The sequence below is a fragment of the Thrips palmi genome, unplaced genomic scaffold (genome assembly GCF_012932325.1).
Source record: "Thrips palmi isolate BJ-2018 unplaced genomic scaffold, TpBJ-2018v1 HiC_scaffold_18, whole genome shotgun sequence".
Lineage (NCBI taxonomy): Eukaryota > Metazoa > Arthropoda > Insecta > Thysanoptera > Thripidae > Thrips > Thrips palmi.
The window spans coordinates 689,702-706,528 of NW_023144627.1; positions in this window are offsets into that span (position 1 = coordinate 689,702).

Consider the following 16,827-nt stretch of genomic DNA (forward strand, 5'->3'; position numbering starts at 1 on the left):
ACGACAAGACGCGGTCTGGCGTAAACCTACCTTGTATTTTTCTTGATCTCAACGACCATTAACAATATCAAAATAGTCCTGCTTACACTTGGAGTTCTCCGAAAGACAAGTTCAAAAACATTTTATGTTCAATCATGTTCAATCAATGTTCAATTATGTTCACCTTATGGTTACTTTAAAAATGAGGCTCGCAAGATTTTTTGACAAGTCAGTTTACGGAAACTTGTCGCTTTCATTTGATCTCTCTCATAGAGGATATCTCACTTCCGAGAAAGTGGAGCTGCAATTTTGGAGCAGTACATCTAAATTATTTATAGTTAACGGACCATTAAAGGGATAGAAGGTCATATTTTGACCACCAACAGGCTTAACACCCCTTAAAATGAACATGTAAAGATGTGTTGATTTTTCATTGATCTAAAATATCTTTCTTTTTAAAAAAGGTTTTTTATTATTGCATCCTACATTATGCTAAACTGATGGCTACATCAAGTATCTTCACAGCAATATCATTTGAACAGAAAATTGTGTTTGTATGATCAAGATCATTTTAGAGTCTTTTTAAGTTATTTCTGGAAATGTATTTCATTTGCGTTTTGAGGACTCAGCAGCATTCTTGACACACGCTAGTGTCTACTGCACGGAAGAAGTGGCTATCACCTGTCCTACCTTCCGTGTCCAAGTCCCCTGGAGCGGGAATGCTCCGATCGCCATAATTCTCATACCGCGCTGAATCGCCCACGGTATGTAAATAAGCAGCCGGGGCGGACCAATAGCCGAGCTTCTTTTTGGGTCTGTACAGCTTACTCCAAAAGCTGAAATAGCACGTTCGAAATGAAAAATATCTTTGACAGCAGGTAAACAAGGTGCAACAATAGAAGTGGTGTCGGTTCGAACGCAGTTTTTCGGGTAGAACTGTCCAATAATACTTCTTGATTGGAGTGTTTTTGAACATGCGCAGTAGTACGTTTGCAACCTGTTTCACAGTTTAACCAACTGTAGCATTTTTGTTTTGAAAACGCATGGTGGCCAAAGTAGTTTTGAAGCGTCTTGACTTCATTTCACAGCATGGCGTCCCCGTCTATCGTCTTTGATTACTGAGATACGGCCGTCTTCAAAACAGGCTGTTTTGGCTCACAATTTGTTTTTCGAACCAATTGCGGGTCAGCAATTTTCTAAGCTAGCCGCGCACCAAGCCTTGTGCAATTTTTGTCAAACTTAAATTGACTTACATTCCTTCACCTACACGGGCAAGGGCTTTCCCATTCCTTCCATTATGCAATGTTTTTTTTGGTTTGTATTTTAAAGTCCCAAAAACATCCTAATTTTTCTAGGCCCAATTTATCTTAAGAATTTGGTCTCTTTGTGTGGAGATGTGAGGCGAGAGAGTCTGCCGAAGGCAGGCCAGCACCACCTGCTAAGCGTCGCGCCCCGGACGACGACTACGACGCCCAATGGGCCGCTGACGACGAACCAACCGTCGACACGGATGAGGTGTAGTACCTTCAGTCGCCATTTCCTGCCGCACCAACATTGGAAGGCTTGCTGGACTTTTGGAAGACTCAGGTGTGTGGCCTTAGTTTATTGCATAAATTTGGGTTATTTTTTAAAAAATGGTTTTTAATGTTTTTTTTGTTTTGGTCCAAAGAATTTGGGACTGGAGCGTTCGCCCTCCTCGCGAGACTGGCGCACCGCCTTTTGGGCATGTCAGCACCCAGTGCGCCGTGTGAGCGGCTGTTTAGTGACGCCGGCTGGGTGCAGTGATAGAAAAAAGTACAGAAATTACACGGAACATGTCTGGTCAATTTTTTACCTGGACCGTCCGTACCTAACCAACCACGGAGGTTCCGTCCATGTTTTCTGTACCCGATTACATGAGATCCTTATGAGCACCTAACCATTTTCCGTGCCAAACCACGGAATTCTTTGCAGTGTAGTGCAGCCGCGGAGATCCATGCTGGCTGCTAATTCCATGGATGCTATAATTTTTTGCCATGATTTTCTGAAAAATAAATAATTTGGGGTTTTCCTGTTTGCATTCTTTCCCAACCTCACAAGCACGCTAACATTCGGGACTGAAACTTATTTTTTCAGTTCGCAATTCACTTGGTTATTTTAACTCTTAAAGCACATCCGCATAGAGTAGTTAAGGTAGAGTAAGAGAGCGGTAAAGTGGGTTGAGTGCAGGGGAGAGGGGATTCCGCTCCGAGCCGCGCCCGGTGTATAGGCAACCATTCTGTCACTGAGCGTGGCGCGATGCCTACCGCCGCTGCCGGTTCTCTCCGGCTTGCTACGTCCGGAATGCCTGCCCCCCCTTTTTTTCACAGAGTATCTGTGATTCTGACGTCACGTGGGTCCAAGTGGCCCACGGTTCGCATCTGCCGGAGTGCAGGAGGCGACTGCAGGCTGCCCTATGGCCACGTGTTCCACGAGAACTGCATCAGACATTGATGGCTCGCGAACTCGACATCGTGCGGGGACCCATGACATGGAACCTTTTTGGCTGAGCGATAGCGAAGCCCGTTACTGCAGTGGGGTTAAAACACTTTTCCTGTCTGCGTGTGTGTGCGTGTGTGTGTGTACTATTCCCCCTGAACGAGTCGCCCGATCTGGCTGAGATTTTGCACGGTCGTTAGGTATGTCCTAGGCTGGCCACACACTAAATTTCAGCTTTCTATCTCAATCCGTTGGGTTATTTCAGCCAAAAACACTTACAAAACGGCAGAAAACAGACAAAACTCAAACTGTCAAAGGACAGTACTCAAACCTTTTTTTTAAGTTTAATGCCGTTTCCTATGCTTTTGAGGCTGCTGATGACCCAAAGTTCATCCCATTAGTGTGGATTTTGATGACCAAATGCTATTTTTTCAGAGGATCACTTCCATATCTACGGTCTGTCTAGCAAAGCAGCCTGCCTGTTCAAATTGGGAAAAACTACTACACCTTAGGTGGCGACAGCCAGGCACTGCGCTGGGTCAATTACTACGAAAAAAAAAGATGTGTCTGGTAAGTAACTTAGGGTTGGACAGGAAATCGTCTGGTGTACAGAAACTTTTTTCGGTCTCTGTTTAACATTTAAGTCACAAATTGGCTTAGACCACCTCTGAGGTCAGGGCTTCTGTCGACAAGTTGTCAAGATTTTGACCTTTGGTTTGTATATTTCCAGACGTTGATCATCAGTCGGGCAGGCGCCACATAGGCCCCTACATCGAAAGTGGCCTCAAAGTGGAGGGTTTGATTCCAAAATTATGACGAGAGTTCCGCCACATCTGCTGGTTTGGATAGGAATTAACGACATATAGAGGATGTAAGTTCAAGACAAAGTGGGCCCAAAGTGTCAAATTTTATTGATTTTGCCGCTGTTACTCCAGTGGGGTTGAAACGTTTGTCTGTGTGTGTCTGTCTGTCCAGACGACTCCTCCTGAACGGCTCGGCCGGTCTCAGCGAGATTTTTCACACTTTTCGGGTATGTCCTTGGCTCGGCACACGCAAAATTTCACTATCCTAGCTCAACTGGTTTTCAGTCATTATAGCCGAAAAACACCTAAAATACGGCGAAAAATGGAGATTTCTGCAGGCAGATTACTTCTGTTATGAAAGAAAGAGGGATCTGGAGAGCGGAGCGTCCCAGCCTCGACAAGTTAAAAAGTTACAAGGGTCAAGATCGTGTTATATGTAGGTAGGTAGAGCAACACTATCTAGAATGAAGGGGATGCAACAATTAAGAAGTATTCGACGATGGACAAGCCATTGCCTGCCGAAGGCTAAGGTGGGTGTATACGCCAGGGGTGGATTGCCGAAACTGGCGCAGCATCGCGAAGCCTGTTACGACAAGACACGGTCTGGCGTACACCTACCTTGCAACACTATAGGGTACTTTCGTAGATCCCTGAACCGGAAGCACACAGACGCCATGTTGGCGGAAGTAGATCCAAACTTGACATGGGAAAGAGACGTTCGTCAAAGGTATCGGCCACACTTGAACATAAACAGTCGTTTGATACTTGTTTGCAATGCATGTGTTTCGCGAGCAATATTTGTACAGCTCGGCTATAGTTTTGGATCCGAAGAGAGGTTAGTTTCCGGCCACTTTGGCGTCTGCTGGTCTGCTTGCTTCCGGTTCAGGATTCTACGAAAGTACCCTATTGCCAGAGATTGGTTCCGTGTTAGTGTGCTATTGAACTAGCTCTTGGCCGTAACCTGCACATGTACGGAATTCCCTGCCATGGCCCGTATACGTAGTCTTTGGGAAACTAGAATTGGGAAAAATGGGCTCCAAAGGTCTGTCAGCGTGTCCGCACCGGTCCGCACTACTCCTCCTGAACGGCTCGGCGGATTCGGCTGAGATTTTGCAGGGTCATTAGATATATCTCGGCTTACCACCCACACTGCAAATGCAAAGGCGATACTTAAGTACATTTTTGGGCGATACAATTGAGTATCGCTAATTTACGGCCTTACGGAAAAGTATTGCCGTCAGAACGACGATACACAGGAGTATCGCCAAAACGACGGCATTGAACTAAGAACTTATTCCCTTGATTTGTTCAACGTTTATTGCCAAATCATGGCAATACTCCGAAGTATCGCCAAATTTTGGCGATACTTTTGTGTATCGCCGTTTTAAAGGCAATACTTTTCCGTAAGGCCGTTTATTGGCGATACTTAATAGGGTACTTCGGAGGAAACCTAGACCGGAAGTCAGCGACAGAACGGGAGAAACAAAAGAGCGTCGCGCGGCCGTGCTGAGCGGTGGTGGGGGCCGGAATGGGCAGAGTGGGGGTAGCATGCGCGCGCCGCCTTCACCCCCACTCCGCCGATTCCGACCCCCACCACCGCTCAGCACGGCCGCGCGATGCTCTTTTGTTTCTCTCGTTCTGTCGCTGACTTCCGGTCTAGGCTTTCTCCGAGGTACCCTATTGTATCGCCAAAAAAGGTACTAAAAGTATTGCCTTTGGATTTACAGTGCACCTAAGGTTTAGCTTTCTTTCTCGAATCCTTCATTTCTAGTAAGCATGAACCATCTCAAGAACGGCAGAAAAGGGCAAGGTTAACATGGGCGGGAGGAGGATTTCGGCCATAGGTGCTAGCACTGCATGGAGGAGTATTTGTGGAATCAGGGCGGCCAGACAAATTCAATGAACGTGGTTCCCACATTATCGGCCGCTCCAACGAGATGGTCAGATCAAAATCTTGGTGAAAGAAGATCGACAGTTTGGAAAATTGTACTGCTGCTTGAATTCGATAAGTCTCGTCAAGATCTTTTCAACGAGGGGTCGGAGGAGGGGTTCAAGAGCCCAACTTTTTGAGTTGTGGCCATGGGTGCTACGGACTCGTTTTGCGGGGCCTCGGTTGCAGTGAGTTGCTGTTCCAAGACAAATATGGAGTTGAGATACGTTTGTTCAATGAAGTGTCCGGTGTTCTAGCACATTGAGTGAGCCGGAGAAGTGAGGGAGTAAAGGGCTTTGGAGGAGAAGACGGCATTTCCCGTGAAATTTGCAATTCTTGTGATGTTTACACATCTTTGGAAGTTGACAATGCCTCCCAAAAATCTCCATGAATTTCAGTTCACCTTGAAACACTGCGTCAGAGACTGTGTCGTTAGAAAAACGGTCCAGGAACACCTTCAAATAAGAGGAAATCGGCTGGCTTATGTCACTCTCTTCGACATCCTTGCCAATCTGCCAGTTGTCATTTCCCACCTCACACAGTGCCTCGATACCATCATGTATCTGCTCAGTCAATCGCCTGTTAGAAGAATTACCGTTTAATATATAAAAGGTAGATGCAACTGCATGTATCGTGCTTACACATGTTGCCATGAGAATAGTCAAGACAGCTGCATTTAAACTCATTGGTACATATACTGCATGCATCGCTTACAGAACAGCTCACAACCAGTCCTGAATGTGCTTCTTTGAGCTTTTCCTGTAAGACAAGAGCAAAGTGGAAGCGACAATAGGTAGCAGATGCTGACACAGTAAGTTTAATACTTACTCTGTAGCATGGGGAAGATCAGACAGGGGAATCAATTGTGATACCCACAACGGTGTCACAAAATTATTTATTTTGAAAGATATGTGATGACCTCATCAAAACTTTGTTTTGCAGTGGATAACAATGTAATAAAGATCATTGAAAAACCATACTCAGGCATGTACGTGCAGTCCATCAACTGTACCAAGGCAATGCGGGAAGTGCCTGACCTCAAACTCAGCGGCCCCTCTCAACCATCGGTCCATTGAGGGGGTTTCAAAGATCTCACTGTCCATTGACAGGACCTTCCAAATTTCATGGCAAGTTTCCAAGAAAATGTTAGAGATGGCCTGACTGGAAAGGCGGAACAGGTATTGCAGCGACATGTTGGAGTCCCCTGATGCAAGTTTCCTGTATGAAACCAAGATAACTTTGGCTTTAATAGATGCTTAGAAACTTTAGAAAAGCTAAGCTTCCATCAATTTTTTGACTCACCGACATTGGCCAAGACAGCTTAGCAACAAGGCTTAAGGCCTGGCATGTTCACTACGAAAAGGTCCTTGTGATAGCCAGCCTTTTCCCTGGGGGTATGGTCATCCGTCAAGATGTCCTCTTGATAAATGGCTCAGTCCAATAGTTCATCAAAATGAACAGGCCGCCACGGCCACATTCTCATGCAGTTGTAGTACATTTCTGGGTCTTCCTCCCTCAATAGTAGGACGAGGGAACAACAGGCACCATGGGTGTCATGGTCCCTCAGCATTGGCCTGACCCACCACTTCCTCTTCTTCTGCTGATGTTCTTCTTCTTGCTGATGTTTTACATAGGGCAACAGGAGGGCGAGAGCAGCTAGTTTTCCTGCTGGTCATATAGATAGTAGGACATCAACGATTCATAAAACAATTCTTTTAATTTCAACGACGCTCTCATATACATACTATGGCGAATTCTTCTGAGCTGCGCTCCAGCAGACAGCAGGTTTGCAGCACCCAACACTGGATACGACCCGCTAAAAGGCAGTAAAAAGAACAAAAGTATGCAAAATTAAATGTGGTTTAAAAGCAGAGGTCCTTTCACTTCGAATATCCATTCATACAAATACCATACTCCATGAGCCTACCCTCCACATAGAGTACATCCAGTTTACAGTTGGTCATGGCGGTGTTTCACAATACATAAGCATCTAAAATAAATGGGACAGTACCAGAAGCATTTGAGGACATCAGCAAGCAAGAAGTCGGTAATGGCAAGAACATATGATAACAATGAATCAGGCAATAATATTTTTACAAGGTAGTTTTAAACGGTCTTGAACAAATTCCGTTTTTGGCCTTTTTCCCCAAAAAACCCTCACCCAAACCCGGGTCCCCTAGCCTGCCTTCGGGGCAATTTGGGGGCCAAAATAAAATTTTCCTTTTAAAGTTGTCTCAAGGTTTCCGTATTTTGGGAAATTTAACACCCCAGGAATTTGCTCCGGAAGTTTTCGTCAGGCCCCTTTAATTTTTAAGGCATTTAAATTTTTGGCTACTGGGAAATATTGAAGATTTTTTCCAATTAAAATTTTTTCTTTAAGGACATTTTTAAAAGGGGTAAGGACCCGAAGCCAAGGTTTATTTTACCCAACTCTTTTAACAAGGTTCGCGATTCTTCCAATCCCAATCCACACTTGGCGTTAACACCTACCTTGGCCTGCGGCGCCGGTGCTGCCTTCGACAGGCTCTCTCACCACTCAAATAGACTTGATCGCACATCAAAGTGGCATAGGGTATTTTAACGAATCCCTGGCCCGGAAGTCAAAGAACAAAAGTAGGAACCAAAACGGCTTCTGCGCATGCGCAGACGCTGCCTTAGAGTGGAGGGGGAACGTCTGCGCATGCGCAGAAGCCGTTTTGGTTCTTACTTTTGTTCTTTGACTTCCGGGCCAGGGATAGGGTACTTTCGTAGAATCCTGAACCGGAAGCAAGCAGACCAGCAGACGCCAAATTGGCCGGAAACTAACCTCTCTTCGGATCCAAAACTAAAGCCGAGCTGTACAAATATTGCTCGCGAAACACATATGCACTGCAAACAAGTATCAAACGACTGTTTATGTTCAAGTGTGGCCGATACCTTTGACGAACGTCTCTTTCCCATGTCAAGATTGGATCTACTTCCGCCAACATGGCGTCTGTGTGCTTCCGGCTCAGGGATCTACGAAAGTACCCTATTCGTTAAAATACCCTATCCGGTTCCAACTTACATGCTCGCGCGCTCCGCCCCCAGACCCCCTCCAACGTTACGGGGCAACGAGGTTGGTTCGCTGATCTAACTGTATGGCATGTTTTGGTTTGACTCCCCGAACATTCTGGCGCAGCATCACGAAGCCTGTTAACGACAAGCCACTGTCTGGCGTACACCTACCTTATATTATGAAAGAAACAAAAAAAATAAAATTCAGACACAATAATTTGAACATCAAACCATGGTCGAAGACTTCCTCATAAGGATCTAAAGTAAAACAGGAAAAGTCATTCCAGGTACAATCATGAGCTGGGAATCAGCAGGAGCAGTCAACAGAAAACTCCAACCGCCAAAGGGCGCAAGCGACCCGAAGTGGCCGCCGCGCTACTCACTTTGCACTCACAGAAATATCACTCTCCCCATGATTTTGACATCGCCGCGAGCATGACGCGACAGGGAAAACACAGGATTAGCGAGACGAGAACTAAAAGGAGCTAAAAAGGCGAACAGTAAAACGCGGCGAAAAACATACCCTCACCCAATTTTTAAAAAAAATTCAAGGGATTCATTCCTCTACTCTCCTTTTCAGCTTCCTGCAGGGGAGCTGGATGTCACAGGAGAGTGGCACGAGCTTTGGCGCCGTGAATCGCGTCTCATAGAGCTGGCTTCTGGGTATCTTCATGATTTTCCTCTTAAAAGTCCCCAGCGACCAATTTCCGCATGGATCCCAGATCTTTGAGGCGGGCAGAGTCTTTCCTCATAATTGCGCTGATCTCAAGGGCTATCATGTTGGGAAGAGTGTACCCCGTCTTCCGGGCGAGTGAGGGTACCCCGAACAGCACAGCTTCGATGTCATAACGGGTGGCATCCTTCACCGCCTTCATGAATATCTTCCAGTTGGTGGGGTCTGTGAGAAACTCCATGCTGCCGTAAGCAGGATTAATTGCAGTGGCCGCTTGCACCACGCGGGCCATTTCCCGGCACTTGCCCGAAATATAATTTAGTGTCTGCATATCCTTGTTCCTCTGCTCCACATACATAGACAGAGCTGCAGCTCTGTGAGCATTCGGTCCCCGAGGACAATGGCCGTTCGTTCATCATCGGCCATGTGGCGCTTCACATTCAACTTGAACTCTTCTTTACCCTCCTAATGGGCCCCAGACCCCTCCTTACTTGAGAAGATACTAATCTGAGTGTGGCTTTTCTTGAGAGCTTCAGCTGTCCTTGCAGGGCAGTTGGCCCGATGCTTGTAGATGTTGGACCGCGACAGAGCACTTTTACAGTTGGTGCTTGCTGACATCCAATAGGGTACTTTGGCGAAGAGCTGGACCGGAAGATGAGAAGAAATCACACTGAAAAAAAAGTCTAGTTAAAAGTACCAGACTGTTCCTAGTTAAACGAGCACTGGTAATAATAACTAAAAACCTTGTAATTTTCACTAGATTTTCAGTTATATCTACTAGCATGGGTATGGTAACATTTACCAGACGTCTAGTTAATATTCCTGGTAAATTTAACTATACTGCTTAGTAATTGTCGTCAAATTTAAAATTTCAAGAGACTAAATTTTTACAATGCGTCTTGAATCCCTTCGGTTCCCTGCAATCTCCAAAGCACCGTTTAGTAGCCGGAAATTCCACTCCTTTAGCTGCCTTAGATGAGCTGCAAAACGGTGCGCAGAGTCACCGGGCGGGGACACTCGGCTCTCCCATGTGGCGTGATAGCGCAGTGGTAACGAGCTTGGCTCGTAAGCGAAAGGTGGGTGGTTCGATCCCGGCCAGAAGCAAACCGGAAAATAATTCTTCTTAGCTTTACGATCTCCCAGCGTACTTATGGGGCCGTAGAGTTGAGAAACTCCATTTTCTTCTTCTGCTTCGTCCTTTCACAATTCAAAATTTTTACTAGGAGTTTAGTTAATTTTACTAGATTGGGGGTCTGATGCCATGGTAAGGTTTACCAAGAATCTGGTTATTTTTACTAGACAGAGATCAACTAGGCAGTCTGGTATTTGTAACTAGATTCCTTGTTGGTTCCTATTCAATTAGACTGTCTGGTAATTGGCACCAAAATCCTAGTTGCTGTAACTAGACTTTTTTATAGGAAGAACGCCGGACTTGTATGAGAATATAACTCTGCGGAAGCGGCAGAACGGCGACGCCGATGCTCATTCTTACATATTTCGCATACTTTGTTCTTCTTGATTTCTTCTCAACTTCAGCTCTAGCTCTTCTCCGAAGTACCCTATTCACCATGGTGCTTTCCGCACCAGGCTCTGGGACGGTTTGCGATTTTTATCCGTGCACATGAAGTGCGGCTTTCCACGGCCAACGTCTTCCGTATCCATCCGTGCGAGCCAGCTGCCAAAACGCAAATAAATATGCCTGACCCCGCGCCCCGGTGCGTCCACGTCGCCATGCTATTACGTTATTCCGCTTTCGACACCCTTGATCGGGTTGCACGGCGTCTCCCTTTCCGTTAAATTCGTTGCGTAGAGTGAAGAACCTCAACACACACAGCACGTCGCAACCGTCAACCGCGTCTTGAAGCTAGCCACGGCTAGCAACCAGCCGCCAAGCAAGCCTAGACCTGCACACGGGCGGGCGGCTGAGGGAGGAGGGTGGCGTGGCGTAGCGGCGGCAGCGCAGGACGGCGGCCGGGTGCGGGCGCAAGCGAACCGGCAGCCGGTTGGCTCTGGCTGTGGACGCGATTGTTGAAGTCTCGCTCGGTTTGCGTTCGCGGCTGTTAGGCCTATCGAGGTCTTCGTCTCATATCTCCTTTGACTCTGATCCCAATGTTGAGTACCCATTAGTCCAACCTGCCCTATTTTTAACCATTTACACAAAATGGTATTGGGTAATTATTAATTTTTGCACCACATTTTGAACAACGAGGCTTTTCTTCCAACTCATCAAAAGGCCATGAATTTCATGTTGTGTACGACCTCCAGCCAAAATTGGTTTGCATTTGCTACTTTTAACTATATCAACCAGGAGCTCCATCGGACTCTTTAATTACTTCTCCACAAGTTTTCTCACTCCTTGCACAACTTGTTGAGCCGCTACTGTCACATCATCAACATTAGAAGTCAAAACCTTTCTTTCACAATTATCACAGTTTACAGAACCATTGCCTGATACATCCAAAATGCTGTGTTATCATAGTTCTGCGGCACAGTTTTAAATTTTGACAATAACTTGATAGCTCGAATGCAATCATTGCATTTCATGTCATCATTACTGTTTATCCAATACTTTTCAATGCCAATTTTAGGTTTATCTTGACACATTTCGATTAATCTGATTGAATCTTGCCTGCTGTACAACAGGACGCATTGAGATTCCTTTCCATCGACGCCAGCTCGACCACATTCCTGATAATACTTCTCAATAGATTTAGGAAGACTCATGTGAATAACAAATCTGACATTTGTTTTGTCAACTTCCATGCCCAATCCAACAGTAGCAACAACCGCCTTTATCTTTGAATCAACCCATTCCCTCTGATGCAACCCTCAAGGATAATGAAAGTCCAGCATGATACACTTTCACAGATATTCATGCTCTTGTTAACACACCAGCCATTTTTTTTCACTCATCCTTTGAAAAGCAAAAGACAATGCCAGTGCAGTCCTTGTACTTATCTTGAATTAAATTGATTACATCTTCTGTACTTTGTTGAGTCCTTGGGATCATTGTGCGTCTATTTAGAAAACCTTCGAATATCGTGCAGTTTATAAGACCTTGTGAATGTTTGATATCATTTTATGTGTTTTGTGTTGCACTAGCTGTGAGTGCTGTAATAAGAACCTTCGGGTATGAGTTTGCGATGATGAAAAGTTTCCTGTACATTGGTCTAAAATCTTGACCCCACTGAAATATGCAGTGAGCTTCATTAATGGCAAATCGTGCCAATAGGCCTTGTCTGTTCAATGTTTTCAATTAGTTTCTCAAAGCCGTATTCATGGCTAACATTTCTGGTGTGGTGTAAATAATCTTGAAACTGGGATGTGCCTTATGTACCTCAATATACACATGTTGGTATGTTTGTCAGACTGACAGAGGAAATGCCTAAGTTTGAAAGTGCATCTACTTGGTCTTCTATAAGAGACGTCTGAGGAGATATTACGACTGTTACTCCTCGTTGCTTAACTGCTGGTAGTTGAAAGCACAGCGATTTCCCACCTCCCGTTGCCATTACAACAATGCAGTGGTTACCTGCCATGGTTGTTTTAATAGTGTCTCGTTGGTTGTGCCGCAAGTCACTGAGACCAAACCTCTGTTTCATCACTTGCAACGCCTCATCATCATGGTCAGCTGGCACTTCAACTCCTAACAGGTAGTCATCAAAACCATTATTGGTCGAATCAGGAACTGGAATGACCACTGGAGGTGAAATCGGACCTGAAACTGAAACATGGCTATTATGTTGAAATCTACTTAGAAATGGAGTTTTATAGTCAAAAGCACACTTGCGCTTAGTTTCAATAGAAACAGGGTATATCTATATTTGCTAACACTTCGTCATCGTCACTTCCGTCGGGGATTTACCATAACAGTTTACTACGACAACTCCTCACAGTTGGTCATCAAAACCATCATTGGTCTAATTAAAAACTGGAATGACAACTGGTTTACTCTCGGTCTTCAAGAACCTTGGGCTTCGTACTTTGATTCAAAAAGGTTGTGTACTGCCTAGTAATATCAAGTTTTGCCTATAATCATTCTTTCCTACCCCAAGTGTACTCTCGGGCGAGCTGCGTACTTTTAATCAAAAAGGTTGTGTACTGCCTAGAAATATTAGACCAGTTGCCTGAGTAATTGTTTCACGTGAAGCTTTGCGGAAATAAGTTTGAAGCGGTTTGAAGTGATCAGCTTAAAAGGAAGGGAGGGTCTCAGAGAGTTCAAGTCGTAAGCTATCAGACACGTTAATTGACAAGCAGTCAGGAACAGTTAAGTACAATCACAACGGGTAGAAAAATGTCAAGTCTAACATCAGGGGCAGGCCCTGCCACTGCCAAGCTCTAAGCAAGCATGCGTTTGTAAGTGTGTACTTAGTAGACAGTTAGGTTTGCAGTGTGTAAGCCTTGAATTGCACGTAAAGGTCACAGCCACACCCTGAGAAGTGCGAGAAACCAGCTTGGCGTTCCGAGTAATCCCGAGGGAACCGAAAGAGGGGAATGCCACGGGGAGTAAGGTGTATTGAAATGCACGTTTTTTAAATTCCATGCCGGCACACTCGGAAAAGGGTTTATTCTTACCTAAAACCACCGCAAACCAAATTTGAGACCGATCGAAAAATATTTAAGGGTCGCTACAATGGCTGAAAGTTGTAAATTTGACTTAATTTTTGAAACAATACAACTTTGGAGTATTTGAAGCCCTGCGCATCCGGTGTTGGTCCTAGCTTGTTGCCCCCGAAGACTTTTTTTTTTCCCGGGATCCAGGCCGACCAAAAGAACCCTACGGGATGCATTTTGAGCGAATGATAACGGAACTGGGTCCATTTTACGCTCAAAAAAGTGTATTTTTCTCCGCTTTTAGGGTTTTAGAGGCCTACCAAACTTTTGCCTTGCGTCACTAGAAATCTAAACCCATGTATTTTGATAGAAAAAAGGTTGCTCTTGCAAATGGCGGTCACGGAAACAGCCTACGATTTTTGGTTTAGGCTCCAGAGCCGTTTAAAGTTGAAAAATGGATTTTATTTTAGTGAAAATTAGAGCAAATGTTCACTCGTAGTCACGTGCGACGTATGGTTTGGCCACTAGCGCTACCCGGCGAAGTGCAGGCGGTGCGCTGTGGTGGGAGAAGCTTCCCGGGTAGAAATGGACGGCTTTTATACGGCTGCTAAATATTTTGAGATCAAAGTAACGCGAAGGCGTTCGAAAAATACCCGGATTATGTTTGGACTGTGTCAGCAAGATGTCGACAAAATATTCGGATATTTTGTGGGCGTTTTGCCAGTCTCCGGCTGGCCGCTTTTCGACGTCTTTTTAAACAACCTTAAAAAGATGTCCAGAAGGCGAAGACAAAATATCGGCAAAGAGCTGCCGCATCGCTGGCCGCAGCAGCAAGAGAGAGACCACTGGCGTCGATCCACAAACCTGCCGCTTGCGAGACAAGAGCGGATCCGCTGGGCCGGGCCAGAGCGTCAGCGCTGAAAACGAATTGCAGCTGAGCGGTCCTTATACGTATCCACGACCGCGTGGACTCAGCCGGTCCCTGCCCCAGGATCAAGCCTTTGATGTCACGATCCAGCGAACTCTGTTGATCACGCGCGGCAATAACAGCTAGTCTATAGCGTGGAGCTGCTGCGACCTGCTGTGAAAGAATGGGAGAAAAGAGGCTGACACAGTCCAAACATAATCCGGGTATTTTTCGAACGCCTTCGCGTTACTTTGATCTCAAAATATTTAGCAGCCGTATAAAAGCCGTCCATTTCTACCCGGGAAGCTTCTCCCACCACAGCGCACCGCCTGCACTTCGCCGGGTAGCGCTAGTGGCCAAACCATACGTCACACGTGACTACGAGTGAACATTTGCTCTAATTTTCACTAAAATAAAATCCATTTTTCAACTTAAAACGGCTCTGGAGCCTAAACCAAAAATCGTAGGCTGTTTCCGTGACCGCCAATTGAAAGAGCAACCTTTTTTCTATCAAAATACATGGGTTTAGATTTCTAGTGACGCAAGGCAAAAGTTTGGTAGGCCTCTAAAACCCTAAAAGCGGAGAAAAATACACTTTTTTGAGCGTAAAATGGACCCAGTTCCGTTATCATTCGCTCTAAATGCATCCCGTAGGGTTCTTTTGGTCGGCCTGGATCCCGGGAAAAAAAAAGTCTTCGGGGGCAACAAGCTAGGGCCAACACCGGATGCGCAGGGCTTCAAATACTCCAAAGTTGTATTGTTACAAAAATTAAGTCAAATTTACAACTTTCAGCCATTGTAGCGACCCCTAAATATTTTTCGATCGGTCTCAAATTTGGTTTGCGGTGGTTTTAGGTAAGAATGAACCCTTTTCCGAGTGTGCCGGTATGGAATTCAAAAAAAACGTGCATTTCAATACCCCTTAACGGGGAGGCACAGTAGTGTGGGTCGAAAATCCCAGAATTAAACGGCGTATGGTTTTGTTTGCAGTTGACCATATTAGAAAAGAGATCCCACAATGCCGGTGTCTGGTGACGTCACCTTCCATCTCTTTGGAGGCTCCAAACTTGGGTCTAATAGTGAAAAATGGCACTTTTGGCCCTACAGGGACCAAACCAGACATCGCCCAGGATGCGGCTATCTCGCGATGGGTGCGGAATATGTTTCTTTATATTCCTGCAAAGTCTGGGCGATGTGGCTCAACATCTTGGTTAAGCCCGGGCACTTGTTTTAACGCTAAAACAAAGTTGCAAAACACTAAAAATTGTATTTAAGGGTCTATTGTTTGCTCAAAGGTCCCATATACGTATCTAAACGGAAAGGGATCAAAAAATGCAGTTTTTTGGTATATATAACTTTGTGATCGGACTAAAATTGTTGCCAGGGCGAAACTTTACACATTTCAGCAAAAGCTCAAAAACACTAAAAAGTGATCTTTAGGAGAATATGTATTGCCTGTGAATCCAATATGATCATACAGTTCGAAAGATCTAAAAAAATGCAAAATCTTGGTATATAAAGTTTTGTGATTGGACAAAAACTAGATTTGTTGTTAATTATAGAAGAAAGTGTAAACGTTCGTCGGGCCATCTCTTGCCTAACAAGGGCTTTGCTTCGCTTTGCTTGTGAATTATTTTGCAACAATTCGAGTTTTTGTCCAAACACAAAACTTTATATACCAAAATTTTGCATTTTTTTAGATCTTTCGAACTGTATGATCATATTGGATCCACAGGTAATACATATTCTCCTAAAAATCACTTTTTAGTGTTTTTGAGCTTTCGCTGAAATGTGTAAAGTTTCGCCCTGGCAACAATTTTCGTCTGATCACAAAGATATATATACCAAAAAATTGCATTTTTTGATCCCTTTCCGTTTATATACGTATATGGGACCTTTGAGCAAACAATAGACCCTTAAGTCCAATTTTTAGTGTTCTGCAACTTTGTTTTAGCGTTAAAACAAGTGCCCGGGCTTAACCAAGATGTTGAGCCACATCGCCCAGACTTTGCAGGGATATGAAGGAACATATTCCGCACCCATCGCGAGATAGCCGCATCCTGGGCGATGCCTGGTTTGGTCCCTGAAGGGCCAAAAGTGCCATTTTTCACTATTAGACCCAAGTTTGGAGCCTCCAAAGAGATGGAAGGTGACGTCACCAGACCCCAGCATTGTGGGATCTCTTTTCTAATATGGTCAACTGCAAACAAAACCATACGCCGTTTAATTCTGGGATTTTCGACCCACCCTAAGGCACAGGGTATGTGGAAGCGTCTGAGCCCCAGTCGGGTTCGTCAAGGGAACGGATGGCACCTCAGGGTCCACGTCGTCGGAAGCCAGCGAAGTCGGGGGCCGAGAAGGGGGCTCACCTCGGAGAACGGGACGTCACAAGGTACTTCGACTTCCGTGGCCTTCCGCTTGGCAGCGGTGGTGGAAGCAGCTTCAGCCTCCTCGGCGTCCCTCAGCTTGCCAAGCCTCTTCCTCTCTT